At 53.8% G+C, this 15166-nt stretch overlaps 1 protein-coding gene across 2 annotated transcripts in view; it reads right to left on the bottom strand.

The window, feature by feature from the left end:
- The window catches only part of LOC142490481 (uncharacterized), a 32236-nt gene extending 19452 nt beyond the window's left edge, over positions 1 to 12784 (bottom strand). The window contains exons 1-2 of one of the 2 annotated variants that reach the window (XM_075592837.1): positions 12502 to 12784; positions 6012 to 6217 (exon numbers count right to left, since the gene is read on the bottom strand). The gene's annotated coding sequence lies outside the window, so the exon portion shown is untranslated. The remainder of the gene's footprint in view (positions 1 to 6011; positions 6218 to 12501) is intronic. The other variant, XM_075592836.1, reaches the window with a different exon arrangement.
- Between the last annotated feature and the right edge of the window lie 2382 nt (positions 12785 to 15166).

Here is a 15166-nt window from a genome sequence, read left to right on the forward strand (position 1 = left end):
CCTGGCTGCAGGCAGGGGTGGGGAGGAGTCAGTGCCTGGCTGCAGGGAGGGAGGGGGAGGAGGAGTCAGTGCCTGGCTGCAGGAGGGAGGGGGAGGAGTCAGTGCCTGGCTGCAGGCAGAGAGGGGGAGGAGTCAGTGCCTGGCTGCAGGGAGGGAGGGGGAGGAGTCAGTGCCTGGCTGCAGGCAGGGTGGGGAGGAGTCAGTGCCTGGCTGCAGGCAGGATGGGGGAGAAGTCAGTGCCTGGCTGCAGGGAGGGAGGGGAGGAGTCAGTGTCTGGCTGCAGGGAGGGAGAGGAGTCAGTCCCTGGCTGCAGGGAGGAAGGGGGAGGAGTTAGTGCCTGGCTGCAGGGAGGGAGGGGAGGAGTCAGTACCTGGCTGCGGGTAGGGAGGGGGAGGAGTCGGTGCCTGGCTGCAGGCAGGGAGGGGGAGGAGTCAGTGGCTGGCTGCAGGGAGGGAGGGGGAGGAGTCAGTGCCTGGCTGCAGGGAGGGAGGGGGAGGAGTCAGTGCCTGGCCGCAGGGAGGGGGAGGAGTCAGTGCCTGGCTGCAGGGAGGGGGGAGGAGTCAGTGCCTGGCTGCAGGGAGGGAGGGGGAGGAATCAGTGCCTGGTTGCAGGTAGGGAGGGGGAGGAGTCAGTGCCTGGCTGCAGGGAGGGAGGGGGAGGATTCAGTGCCTGGCTGCAGGCAGGGAGGGGCAGGAGTCAGTGCCTGGCTGCAGGCAGGGAGGGGGAGGAGTCAGTGCCTGGCCGCAGGGGGGGAGGAGTCAGTGCCTGGCTGCAGGGAGGGAGGGGGAGGAGTCAGTGCCTGGCTGCAGGGAGGGAGGGGGGGGGAGTCGGTGCCTGGCTGCAGGTAGGGAGGGGGAGGAGTCGGTGCCTGGCTGCAGGCAGGGAGGGGCATGAGTCAGTGCCTGGCTGCAGGCAGGGAGGGGGACGAGTCAGTGCCTAGCTGCAGGCAGGGAGGGGGACGAGTCAGTGCCTGGCTGCAGGTAGGGGGAGGTCTCAGTGCCTGGCTGCAGGGAAGGAGGGGGAGGAGTCAGTGCCTGGCTGCAGGGAGGGAGGGGGAGGATTTAGTGCCTGGCTGCAGGGAGGGGGGAGGAGTCAGTGCCTGGCTGCAGACAGGGAGGGGGAGGAGTCAGTGCCTGGCCGCAGGAGGGGGAGGAGTCAGTGTCTGGCTGCAGGGAAGGAGGGGGAGGAGTCAGTGCCTGGCCGCAGGAGGGGGAGGAGTCAGTGTCTGGCTGCAGGGAAGGAGGGGGAGGAGTCAGTGCCTGGCTGCAGGCAGGGTGGGGGAGGAGTCGGTTCCTGGCTGCAGGCAGGGAGGGGGAGGAGTCGGTGCCTGGCTGCAGGCAGGGAGGGGGAGGAGTTAGTGCCTGGCTGCAGGCAGGGAGGGGGGAGGAGTCGGTGCCTGGCTGCAGGCAGGGTGGGGGAGGAGTCGGTTCCTGGCTGCAGGCAGGGAGGGGGAGGAGTCGTGCCTGGCTGCAGGCAGGGAGGGGGGAGGAGTCAGTGCCCGGCTGCAGGTTGGGAGGGGGGAGGAGTCAGTGCCTGGCTGCTGCCTCCTGTCCAATCACCTTCCCTGTCTGAGAGCAGCTCTCACTCAAAGCCATGACAACTCAAAGCTGTTCATATCCGGTGCATCCTGATGGGCAGAAAGCATGGAGCCTTGTGTAATGATCTCAGTGTCCTAAACTACCACCTCCATACAGACCAGCAGCATCTTTCAGGCAAAGTTGTTTTTGTGTTATATTGTCACAACCTTTCATTTTTGCATCCTTGATTTTTTATTATTATTATTTATTACATATGTTATAATATTTTTTTCATTTATAAAGTTGTCTCTTTTCATTGCCTTATTTTTTGCGCCTTCTCTATTTTCTTTCTTCGAGGTTTCCACTTCACATAGGATTGGGTATCTTTTATCTGGAGGCTGCAATTGTTCTGCATATGATATAGACTTCTTTTTTACACCAAACATTCAAGAGTGCAACATTGGTTTATCAATATTTAACTTTATTATTCAACATCTTTCCACAATTCAATATACTTATTGATCAAGACCCTGGATGAGCTCCTCTTTGGTTCATGTCATGTGTTTTTTCTCAATAGTGATTTTTTTTTTGTGGTTTATTTGCATAACTTAGGTTTTTTTTTATTCCTATAGGCATTCATTTTATTTCACTGGTCATCCCTTAAATTGCTAGGAGGGACCCAGTTTACATCAGTTTCACCCCCATTCCAGGTTTTCATCGTACCCTCTCATTTTGTCTATTCATTCCACACAGCCCTTCATTCTGTGCACTGATTTTTTTTCAAACTTGGTTCTCCGGGCGCACTCGTACACTTTTTGCATATTTCTATATCCACACACTGCCGCCCCCTCTGTGTACACACACACACAAGCTCTACACACACCACAGCTCTACGCACACACAAACTGCTGCTACACACAAACTCTGCTGCTACACACACATACAACACAACAGCACCACACACACTGCATCTTTGCACACACACACAAGGTGCTGCTACACACACACTCTGCAGCTACACACACACACACACACACACAACCTCTGCAGCTACACACGTGCACACACAAACTCTGCAGCTACACACACACACACAAACAAACGCTGCAGCTACACACACACACACTCTGCAGCTACACACACGCACACAAACTCTGCAGCTACACACACGCAAACTCTGCAGCAGACACACAAACTCTGCAGCCGACATGTACAATCTCTGCAGCAGACACACACACACACACACACACTCTGCAGCAGCTACATACATGCACACACTCTGCAGCAGCAGCAGCCACACACACACACAGACACACACGATAGACAAAGACTGCAGCTACAAACAAACTCTGCAGACAGACACTTACTTTGCATCTACAAACACACTCTCTCCTCCTCTCAGTGTGTCCGTGAAGCTCTTTTCAAGACGGAGCGGAGGAGTCACTGCCTGGCTGCTGCTTCCTGACCAATCCCCTGCCCTGTCTGAGAGCTGCCTCCTGACCAATCCCCTGCCCTGTCTGAGAGCTGTTCCTGCCTCCTGACCAATCCCCTGCCCTGTCTGAGAGCTGTTCCTGCCTCCTGACCAATCCCCTGCCCTGTCTGAGAGCTGTTCCTGCCTCCTGACCAATCCACTGCCGTATCTCAGAGCTGTTCTGACAAAAGAAAAGCTGATTGACTAGAAATAAACACTTGGAAATAAACACTTGGCAAGCTGCCAAAAATTCCGGGCATTACTGAATGAATAATGCCCAGAATTTTAACCAATCAGAGAGCAGGGATTTCAATAATGCCTGGAATTTTACAGCTTTAGCCTATAATTAAGTAATAATCCACAAAGAACAGGGCATTACTGGCCTGTAATGCCCTGTTCTGAGGGGATTATTACTATTATAGGCTTATTTTTAATTTTTCATAAAAAAGATACATTTTTGTAGTCATTGATTTTTATCAGTGTATATACCTGTGTAGGAAAAAGAAGTAAAGTGGAAGATGAGAAGGCTGAGGGGCCGGAGAGAGAGGTTTAGGGGGGGAACAGAGGTGTAAGGGGGAGAGAGGTGAAGGAGAGGGGGGGGGGTAAGAGAGAGGTGAGGGGGGGGAGAGAGAGGTGAGGGGGGGGGAGAGAGAGGTGAGGGGGGGGAGAGAGAGGTGAGGGGGGGGAGAGAGAGGTGAGGGGGGGGAGAGAGAGGTGAGGGGGGGAGAGAGAGGTGGGGGGAGAGAGAGGTGAGGGGGGAGAGAGAGGTGAGGGGGGAGAGAGGTGAGGGGGGGAGAGAGGTGAGGGGGGAGAGGTGAGGGGGGGGAGGGAGAGGTGAGGGGGGAGAGAGAGGTGAGGGGGGGAGAGAGAGGTGAGGGGGGGGGGAGAGAGGTGAGGGGGGGAGAGAGGTGAGGGGGGGGAGAGAGAGGTGAGGGGGGAAAGAGAGAGGTGAGGGGGGAAAGAGAGAGGTGAGGGGGGAAGGAAGAGGGAGGTGAGGGGGGAAGAGGGAGGTGAGGGGGGGAAGAGGGAGGTGAGGGGGGAAGAGGGAGGTGAGGGGGGAAGAGGGAGGTGAGGGGGGAAGAGGGAGGTGAGGGGGGGAAGAGGGAGGTGAGGGGGGGAAGAGGGAGGTGAGGGGGGGGAAAGAGGGAGGTGAGGGGGGGAAGAGAGAGGTGAGGGGGGAAAGAGGGAGGTGAGGGGGGGAAAAGAGGGAGGTGAGGGGGGGGGAAAGAGGGAGGTGAGGGGGGGGAAGAGAGAGGTGAGGGGGGGGGAGAGGTGAGGGGGGGGAGAGAGAGGTGAGGGGGGGAGAGAGAGGTGAGGGGGGAGAGAGAGGTGAGGGGGGAGAGAGAGGTGATGGGGGGAGAGAGAGGTGAGGGGGGGAGAGAGAGGTGAGGGGGGGGAGAGAGGTGAGGGGGGGAGAGAGAGGTGAGGGGGGGAGAGAGAGGTGAGGGGGGGAGAGAGAGGTGAGGGGGGAGAGAGAGATGAGGGGGGGAGAGAGAGGTGAGGGGGGGAGAGAGAGATGAGGGGGGAGAGAGAGGTGAGGGGGGAGAGAGAGGTGAGGGGGGGAGAGAGAGGTGAGAGGGGGGGAGAGAGAGGTGAGGGGGGGGAGAGAGAGGTGAGGGGGGGAGAGAGGTGAGGGGGGGAAGAGGGAGGTGAGGGGGGGAAGAGGGAGGTGAGGGGGGGAAAGAGGCAGGTGAGGGGGGGAAGAGGGAGGTGAAAGATGGAGGGGAGGGGAGGTGAGGGGGGAAAGAGGGAGGTGAGGGGGGAAAGAGGGAGGTGAGAGGGGGGAAAGAGGGAGGTGAGGGAAAAGAGGGAGGTGAGGGGGGGGAAAGAGGGAGGTGAAGGGGGGGAAAGAGGGAGGTGAAGGGGGGGGAAAAGAGGGAGGTGAGGGGGGAAAAGAGGGAGGTGAGGGGGGAAAGAGGGAGGTGAGGGGGGAAAAGAGGGAGGTGAGGGGGGGGGAAGAGGGAGGTGAGGAGGGGGGAAAGAGGGAGGTGAGGGGGGGGAAGAGGGAGGTGAGGGGGGGGGGAAGAGGGAGGTGAGGGGGGAGAGAGAGAGGTGAGGGGGGAAGAGAGAGGTGAGGGGGGAAGAGAGAGGTGAGGGGGGAAGAGAGAGGTGAGGGGGGGGAAGAGAGGGTGAGGGGGGGGAAGAGAGAGAGGTGGGGGGGGAAGAGAGAGAGGTGAGGGGGGAGAGAGGTGAGGGGGGAGAAGGTGAGGGGGGGAGAGGTGAGGGGAGAAAATCATCAGTAATGCCCAGTATTTTACTGCTTAAGGCTAAGGCCCCGCTCCCTCAGTCAGCGCGCCCGCACTGCAGACAGACGGGGTGCTGACAGACACAGACCGCGATATGCGGTCTGTAGGGAGTGGATGGGGGGCGGGGGCGGGAGTGGGAGGAGGGGGGCGTGGTTTGAGCGGAGGGACCCGCTACTCCCCCCCCTCCCACACACACACACACATCACCTTGTGTAGGAAGCTGTCTGACAGCTCCCGCCCCTGCCGCTGATTGGCTCATCAGCGCACCACGTGACGCATCACCGCTCGGGATCACAAGTTTCTTGCATCCCCTGGCGGCTGACGCGTCACAGCGCGTTGTGAGCCGTGCAGCGAGGGGGGACTGGGACCGGCTCGGGTGGATTCCCCTGCTGGTGGGGAACGCTCACGCGGCCGCCCGCACCGCCAGCCACAGCGGGTCCCAGCCCTTAGCCTATAATTCCTGCTAAAACATTTTATAAATAAATGATCAAACCAACAATGGAGCGATATCACTTGTCAGCAGCACATTCACGTCTCAGACATCTGCCACCCCGCATCTCCCCGTTCCCTGCTTCCTCCCCGTGACGCGCACAGGAGCACAGGGGGTCACCTTTTTCTTCAAATTAAAAAAAAAAATAGAATGAACAAGCACTCGCCCTTCTAACACAATTCAGCTGGAGGTGCTATGATCCTGCATCCTCACCGCAAGATGCTTACAACTAAACAAGAAACCCAGACTGGGTCAGCACAGAAAAATAATACAAATGAAGGACTCACGTTTTGCTTTTGGTCTCGCCTAGTTTCTTCTTTAATGTATCAAAAAAGCAGCAATACAGGAAACATCAGCACACACCGGGAAAGGAAACGTCAGCAGACACACACTGTTATACGTGCACAGTAGAGCCACATTTCAACACCCCCTGGCCTTTTCGTCAGGCTTAGAGGAAGCTTCAGGGTGAGGCTGGTTATTCTGCGATTTGAAGCTGGAATAAGGTGTAGCGGTCATGTAAAATGCCTACAGTCATCTCTCCTGCTGGCAGTAAGGCCTGGTAAGTGTGGGCATGCCAGCAGTAATCATGGAGGTTTTCCCTCACACCCTGGTGGGGTGCTCTGTGTATGGCTGGTACTTGTCACATGCTCTGACTCCATGGTTAGTGATGTCAGAGGTGTGTCAGCCTCAGAAGCTTACATAAGGCACAGCACTGTGTTCTAAAGTTAGTTGCTGGAAAGTTCTGCCTGAGTTGCTGTCTAGTTCAAGTCCAGTTGAGGAAGAGTTCTGTCAGTTATGTTATAGTAACTCCATGGGAGGCTGTGTCCAGGGACCTGGCACAGGACAGTGATTCCTGCGGGAATAGTGAATCCCTGATCTAGGTGATATACCTATCTAAAGGGAGCACTGGCGAGATGAGCGGCTGAAGATACTCCTTGTGGAGGGCAGCTGCCCTGCCGAGTCAATAAAGATGAGTTCAGCCAGAAACCCTCTCGTGTATCTATTTGGAATGAGTGTACAGAGAGGAGCACCACGGAGGAGTTCCTCGCCAGGATCATCCCCTTGCGGACGCAGGGACCCTGGTGAGGTGGAGGCGCTGCACTGGAACTAGGTGAGACTCAGCACACTACCTCAGCTGCCTGTCTGACGGGTCCTCCCCACACACCATCATGCGGGAGACTCAGGAGTCCTGTAGCCAACAGGTGCACCATCAGGCATATCTACACTGTAATGGGGACCGGTTAGACCACAGGGGCCAATGTGAGATTGGGTGGGTCAGGCCGGGCCAGAAATACCGTTACATTTGGAGGCGAGCTGCTGAGATCAGATCTGTCATCAGGACAGGCTCTAGCTAGGCACACTGGGAAACAGGGAGAGAGTCTGCTGCCACTCTGTGCTGCGTAGGGACGGACCTAGGGGTGGTCAGGGGGCTGACGGGGTATTGTCAGTTCGCAGGGACGACCTAGGGGCCTGAAAGGAGTGAGGGGTTTGGAGCCGGGCTATAGCTGACCGAGTCACCTTGAGGTAGTGCTAGTTGGTAGGATGCCTGAAGGGATAGCCTGTTAACATGGTCAGGAGTCCTGGAGAGGGTCTGCGCTAGGCTGACCAAGACAGGTAGACGCCCCAAGTACTGCATGGCAGAGCCAGAGTACCTAGCCCATTCCAGACACTCACCGTAGGGAGCACAGACTGGGAGGAAGGTGATACAGCAGACACTGAGAGAGTGAGCCTAGCCTGAGGTAGTGCAACACTGGGTCACACCTAGATAAGGTACACATGTGGTGGTGCATCTGAAGCTAATCTTTATTGTACCGGTGTGGTGGCTGCCCCGCAGAACGGAGCCCCATGTACGATAGTTGGTGCGAGAAAATGGCGACCGCAAGAATGGAGGATCCGCGTGGCGCGGAGAACGTAAAATGGCGGACAGAGGCTGATGGGGAGGGCACCCGTGGCGTGCAACCCACTGAAGAGCAGACTGTCGCTGAATTGTCCTTAACGAGTTTGCTCTGGAGCGGAGCAAAGGCCGTGGCTGCCCCGTTTTTATCCTGCCTGGGACAGCGAGGGGCCACCTTTGAAGAGTGTGAGGACATTGCAATAATTGGGGGAGAACCCCGTGAGGAGAGCAAACAGATGGACTTTGTGGGCTCAAAAGTCAACCAAAATGGCGGTTCCCGCTTGCTAGGGAAACCGCATGGGCCAGGCGCAGAAAAAATGGCTGCTGCAGGACTTGCACAGAGCTGGCCGGGAATGGCGCGAACAGCAGAGCCCCGCCCTGATGGGGGGCATGGCGCGAAAGCTATGGCTGCGCCGGGATGGACAGTGACTAATTCAGCCCCTGTGCTGAGTCAACCGCTTAGTCTATGGGACCCTCCCCTGATTTCTACCAGGGGGAGTGACTTTCAACTATGGCCTGTGGGAATGCACCCACTGGGCCCAGGGACTGATATCCAGACGGCGCCACTACAAAAAGTAGTTCCGGCCGTGGAAGAGCCGTGCAAAAAGGATGGTTATCTTGCACAGAGGGCGGCTGCCAGGAGAAGGCGGGAACTAGCCGCGGGAAAAGACCCCCACCCTTGTGGGGAAATTGGCGCGAAAACGCAGACCGCGCCCACCAGGACTGAGAGAGGTGCGGCCTTAATTAAGGGGCATGATATTCCCCTGTGGGACCCGCCCATTATTGCAACCCCTGGGGGCGGGTTCCAACTCTGTCAGAGAAGGGAGGAGCCGAAGCAGGGAGTGGCGGATCCAGCAACTTCCACCAGTCAGTTGCGAGGAACCACAGAGAAGGAGAGACCTGTACAGGAAGTGACTCCTGTACAAAGAATGGCCTGCTCCTCCACTGTGGGCACTATGGTCTCCACCCAGCCCTACTCAGTGCCCGGCGGGGTGCTGGTGGTGAGGGTGGCCAATACTGAGACGGTGGTCGGGCTCTGCCTACAATGCGGGCTGCCCGGAGGCACGGTCAACACGGCGGCACGTTGCCCTCATTGCGGGACTTTGTATCTGTGGCCTATGCCCACGTTCATCCCAATACAGCCTGCTGACCCCCCGGTGGATGTGACACGGCGCTCTGCTGAGTCCCCGGGCGCGCTGTGGATCAACCGCGCGAGTCCCGGAGACAGGGGACTGGAGCCGGTCAAGTCGGCTGGGTCACTGGCCATTGAGGCGGCTGGATTAAACCCCGCGACAGGGGCAAAGAGACTTTCACCCCGCCCCGAGACCCCTAGGTCGGGGCGAGGGGTCTACTCTGATGAGGACCTCCGTGAGCTGGCGGTAGCAAAAACGGAGCGGAAAAGACAGACGGGAAGAACGACGCCCCGTGGGGTGAGTGACCGGACGTCCCCCGCAGATCGGCGATCCGACCGACGGAGTCCTGCCACCCCAGGACATGGCGGAGATGGGAGAGAGACGCCTACACCCCTGCGGACGGGTAAGCCAAGCAGCGCTATTACTTACCTGGTTGCAGCAGACGGCATAGAGCTGGAAGGGCCGCGCCAGGCCTCAGGCGCACGTGGAGGGACGGCATCACTTCCGGTGGCGACGGCGGAGCAACCGGATGTCGTCGTGGAAGAAGAGATCCCGCATGGGGGTCCCACGCGAGATGGCGACGCTTCCGGTTCCGGGGAGGACGTCACTTCCGGTGGCGACGGCGGAACCCAGGAAAGGGAAGCAGCGACGCTTCGGCGATTGGGGGAAGGTCCCCGACCGCTCGTATTGCCCAGAAAATGGAGAGACGGGTTCAGGACTGATGAGGGCGAGGAGACATCTTCCTTGGACCGGTCCACGGACAGTCAAGAGCGGGTAATAACCCCGTGGGGTCCTGTTCCATGCCCCTATACCCAAACCCATGCCCTAGCTAATGCCCCTACCCCTATCACACGGTCACCGGGTTCACCGCCCAGCTTGGAACTTGTGGACATACCTTTGGGGGGGGAGGAAGAACGGACTGGGGAGAGGCAGCTCAGTGGAGCTACGGAAGGTGATTCACGGGGAGGGGGAGAATTGAGGGTGGCGGATACAGCACCCCAACCGGCAGTAAAGGCTCCGGGGTCCTCGAGGTGGTTCAACTCGCGATCCACAAGGTCGTCAGGGGTATTTTCATTTGACGACGACCGGGAACCAGGGCCTAATCCCTTTAAGGAGACCCGGTGGTGGGCTCCACTATTTGAGGGGTACTCCGCATGGATGGACCGTACTCGGTTCCTCATCCGGCGGGAGGACGTGGTGGATTTCTGGTGGAGAGAGGGAGAGTTCACACCCGAGCAGAGGGATAGGGAATTACAGGAGAGGTGGTTCCAACTGGAGCGTAGAGACATAGCGCCCATGGGTCCTGACACTCTGTCAGACCCAGTAGATTCTGATGAGCCCCTATCATGGGTGTTACCTGGAAGGGCAGGTAGTGCTGATCTGATCAGGGTCAGTAGGGCGGAGAGGGCTATAATAGTCAAGTATAAAAAATCCCATGGGTTGGAGTATCCCTATGTTCCGGAGCCCCTGATGGATGAAATTGAGGACAATAGGGAAAAGTGGCTCCAAGAGACTATAGAGCTGTATTTAGTCAATAGGGGGAGCGCCATTGTAGGTAAGAAGGCGGAAGAAAGGATAGACACCCTGATGCGAGTGTGGAGCATAGGGAGAAATGTTCACAAACATAGGGTGACCTATATGCCAGAGAGAGGATCGCCTAGGCATTACTATGTCACGGTCCTGGATATGGGTAACCGGGAAGTGAGGAAACCTGACCCAGATCACTATTATTAAGGGGGTACTGAGACATTACGCGGGTTCATGGCTGCTGGTCGGGGCGGGCTTGGCGGAATGTACTGAAGTCATGTTTACAATATGCTGAAAATTTGTATGGATGTTAACCTAATTATGTTTCTGTTGCAGTGCTTCCTGGCAAGAGGTATCTAAATTTAGGTCCCAGCGAGGACGATGGGATTCACCAGGGGGAGAATGTAGCGGTCATGTAAAATGCCTACAGTCATCTCTCCTGCTGGCAGTAAGGCCTGGTAAGTGTGGGCATGCCAGCAGTAATCATGGAGGTTTTCCCTCACACCCTGGTGGGGTGCTCTGTGTATGGCTGGGACTGGTCACATGCTCTGACTCCATGGTTAGTGATGTCAGAGGTGTGTCAGCCTCAGAAGCTTACATAAGGCACAGCACTGTGTTCTAAAGTTAGTTGCTGGAAAGTTCTACCTGAGTTGCTGTCTAGTTCAAGTCCAGTTGAGGAAGAATTCTGTCAGTTATGTTATAGTAACTCCATGGGAGGCTGTGTCCAGGGACCTGGCACAGGACAGTGATTCCTGCGGGAATAGTGAATCCCTGATCTAGGTGATATACCTATCTAAAGGGAGCACTGGCGAGATGAGTGGCTGAAGATACTCCTTGTGGAGGGCAGCTGCCCTGCCGAGTCAATAAAGATGAGTTCAGCCAGAAACCCTCTCGTGTATCTATTTGGAATGAGTGTACAGAGAGGAGCACCACGGAGGAGTTCCTCGCCAGGATCATCCCCTTGCGGACGCAGGGACCCTGGTGAGGTGGAGGCGCTGCACTGGAACTAGGTGAGACTCAGCACACTACCTCAGCTGCCTGTCTGACGGGTCCTCCCCACACACCATCATGCGGGAGACTCAGGAGTCCTGTAGCCAACAGGTGCACCATCAGGCATATCTACACTGTAATGGGGACCGGTTAGACCACAGGGGCCAATGTGAGATTGGGTGGGTCAGGCCGGGCCAGAAATACCGTTACAAAGGTTTCAACCAAAATTTACATAGATACATTTCTCATAACATCTCAACAGTGCCCTCTGGGGGGTAAATAATAGAACTACAGTATCAAGTATATACAGGTGGTCCTGGCTATACGATGTTATGTATGTCTTTATTTATATAGCGCCATTAATGTACAGAGCGCTTCACAGGAGTAATAAACGTGACAATCATATAAATAACAAATAACACATCATGGGAAGAAGCGCTTTCAGGCATAAAAGTGACATTTAGGAAAGGGAGTCCTTGCCCCGAAGAGCTTACAATCTAATTGGTATGTAGGGGGAACGTACAGAGACAGTAGGAGGGTGTTCTGGTAAGTGTGTCTGCAGGGGGCAAAGGTTTATGTATGAGGTGTAAAGTATCAGCCACGGAGCTACTCATATGCTTTGTTAAGGAGGCGTGTTTAAAGGTGGATAGAGAGGGTGCTAGTTGGGTATTGGGGGGGGGGGAGGGCATTCCAGAGCTGTGGGGCAGTCACTGAGAACGTTTTTTAAGGCAGGAGAGGGCTTTAGATACAAAAGGGGGTAGAGAGACGACATCTTTGAGCAGAACGCAATAGTCCAGATGGTGTATAGCGAGAAATTAGGGCTGAGATGACTGAGCCACTGATTGAGCCACCTGTGCTGAAGCAGGGATATTCTGAAAACCTGTTGGTAGCTCTTGAGGACTGGAGTTGGCTACCCCTGCTATTACTTCCTGGCCGTGGGGTCTCCCAAAACATAGCTCAGCCCACAGGGGTATAGTCAGGTGTGAGCCCGCGTACAATTATTATTTTAATGGGAATCGATCTTCCGATCCACTCCTGGGGTGAGAGAATGTCACACAGGTTATACATTCAGGCACAGGAAGGAAAATAGTCCAGGCACACGGTCTTATCCAAAATAGCAGAAACTTTAATCCAGCATAAATCCAACGTTTCGACTGCGCACAAGCAATCTTTGTCAAGGCGAGAGCTGATACCAAACAATACTAAGAACCCTGAAATATCCCTTACACTTACCTATCTGAGTAGTAACAGGTGGGGAATGGCGCGAAGGCCAAGGCAGGCATGACGTCATAGCCGCGACTCTTAACTGCGCATGCGTGGCATAAACCAGAGCCTGTGTCGCCATTCACATGAAGAAGGGCAGCTTCCGTGAGGGCAGCTCGTCATGTGGCCACAGCCACCCAAGCCACTCCCCTAGAGTTCCGATCGTAAGCCTATGGAGTTGCATGTCCCGGCTTGCTGGTACATAACTGGCAAATGAAGTCATACCTTAAGAAACCTGCCAGTGCTAGAAACAGAGGTCTGCACATGCGCAGACTAAACCCTGTGACCGGGGAGTCACGTATCTCTGCTAGACCCTCCACTATGGCAGATAAAGGAGACAACTTCAGTATGACTATATCAATTTACCAGAGTGGCCACAAACACACAAAGACAGCAAAAAATAAAGCAAACGGGCAGAACTACTGATAACAACCCAGCAAAGGCAGACATAACCCAACATGAAAAAAATATGAATAAAGGGCCAATAATGAATACCCCAGTATCAGCTATAAAAATGGTGAGCATCACATATAACAAAATAGTGTGTATACTACTAAAAGGTACTGTGAAACCTGCAAAAGGTGATACATAAAGAAGAACTCCTGAACATAGACACACGTGTAGTACACATACATCAAATATGAGAAGACAATGCCACCAGTTCATACGGTACATAAATAATGCTCTCCTAAAAATAGTGCGTAAACACGTAACTAAACAAGACGGGAGATCCTAGTGACGCAGGTCCATCAAAATACGCACGATCACCGCCTGTCGAGGAAACATTTCAGGTTAAGTTGCTCATTGAGACCACCTTCCGTATAAGTCTTAAGGTTAAAAAATCCAGAAAGCCCCCCCTTCTGAGGAGTACAGTGTCCCTATCCACAGCCCCCCTACATGGGGGTACGACTTCAATACCCATGATCCTTAGTGATGCTATGGGATGCCTATGTAACACACAATGTTGTACCAGTGCTGGGGGGTCAGTACCCTTTTTAATTACACTTTTGTGCTCGATGAATCTCTGCTTTAACTTTCTGGTCGTCTTGCCCACATAGAGCAAACCACACGGGCATCTCAGAATATACACCACATATATAGTGCGACACGTGATGCGATGCTTAATTTTAATAGGATGTAAAAGGATGATGGAAGTATCCCCTAGACATAGGCTATGGCATATGGAACAATTACAGCATCTAAAGTTACCAGGTTTCCCCATACTTAAAAAGTTGGTATTTTGATAAAACTTTTTGTCATCAGATTTAATCAGTGTGTCCGAAATATTCCTCCCCCATCTGTAAGCAAGCATGGGGGGTTCGCGACACGCCTCTGATAAGATTTGATCGTGCTGTAATATATGCCAGTGTTTCATAATTGTGGAACGTAGGAAATTGCTCCCTGTGTTGTAAGTCGTGGGGAATATAATCCTGTCCTGTTTGTTCCCATTATGACTGGAAACAGACACATCCCGCTTAAATGCCACCTCCACCATGGCGGGTGCATAGCCCCTTGCCACAAAATGTTCTTTAAGGTCTAAAATGAATGGGCCCAATTGTTCTGGTCTGTCTGTTATATGTGGTGTATATTCTCAGATGCCCGTGTGGTTTGCTCTATGTCAGCAAGACGACCAGAATGTTAAAGCAGAGATTCATAGAGCACAAAAGTGTAATTCAAAAGGGTACTGACCCCACAGCACTGGTACAACATTGTGTGCTACATAGGCATCCCATAGCGTCACTAAGGATCATGGGTATTGAAGTCGTACCCCCATGTAGGGGGGCTGTGGATAGGGACACTGTACTTTTCAGAAGGGGGGGCTTTCTGGATTTTTTACCTTAAGACTTATACGGAAGGTGGTCTCAATGAGCAACTTAACCTAAAATGTTTCCTGGACAGGCGGTGATCGTGCGTATTTTGATGGACCTGCGTCACTAGGATCTCCCGTCTTGTTTAGTTACGTGTTTACGCACTATTTTTAGGAGAGCATTATTTATGTACCGTATGAACTGGTGGCATTGTCTTCTCATATTTGATGTATGTGTACTACACGTGTGTCTATGTTCAGGAGTTCACATTTTGGTGAAAGGTTTACTTTAGTATTGATTTTTATTACTGTGTTGAGCTATGTATTTAAGTTTTTGTGTATGGTTATTTTTATTAATGTAATCATTCGTTAGGTCACCTTGGACCTGGTATCCCATTTTACATTGATCCCCGGTGCGCTGTGCGTTTGTATATTTCTTTTCACTCCTTGACCACGGCTGCTGTGACCTCCGAAACGTTGGACACTTTATTTGGCTTCAATAACTTATTGCATTTATAAAACCCGTGGAGCCTCTACTCTTCCTTCTTTGTTTATCCTTCTTTTATCATTAACATGCCCTGTGTGCAGATGTGTATTCAAGATATAAAATACACAAAATTAACTAAATATATATCAGTACGGATAATCATTTTTTTTTAAAAACAGATGATATAAAATCGGTGCCATGCAATACAGATGATGCATTTATTCACACTGTTGACATTCTTATTACTTGTCTGTTGGAATGGCAGACATCTTGTTTTCTGTACTAGAAATAATACAAACTTTATGCTGCAGCCGGACAGCAGTTAACCTTACAGAAATGAA

The sequence above is a fragment of the Ascaphus truei genome, chromosome 3, assembly GCF_040206685.1.
Source record: "Ascaphus truei isolate aAscTru1 chromosome 3, aAscTru1.hap1, whole genome shotgun sequence".
NCBI lineage: Eukaryota > Metazoa > Chordata > Amphibia > Anura > Ascaphidae > Ascaphus > Ascaphus truei.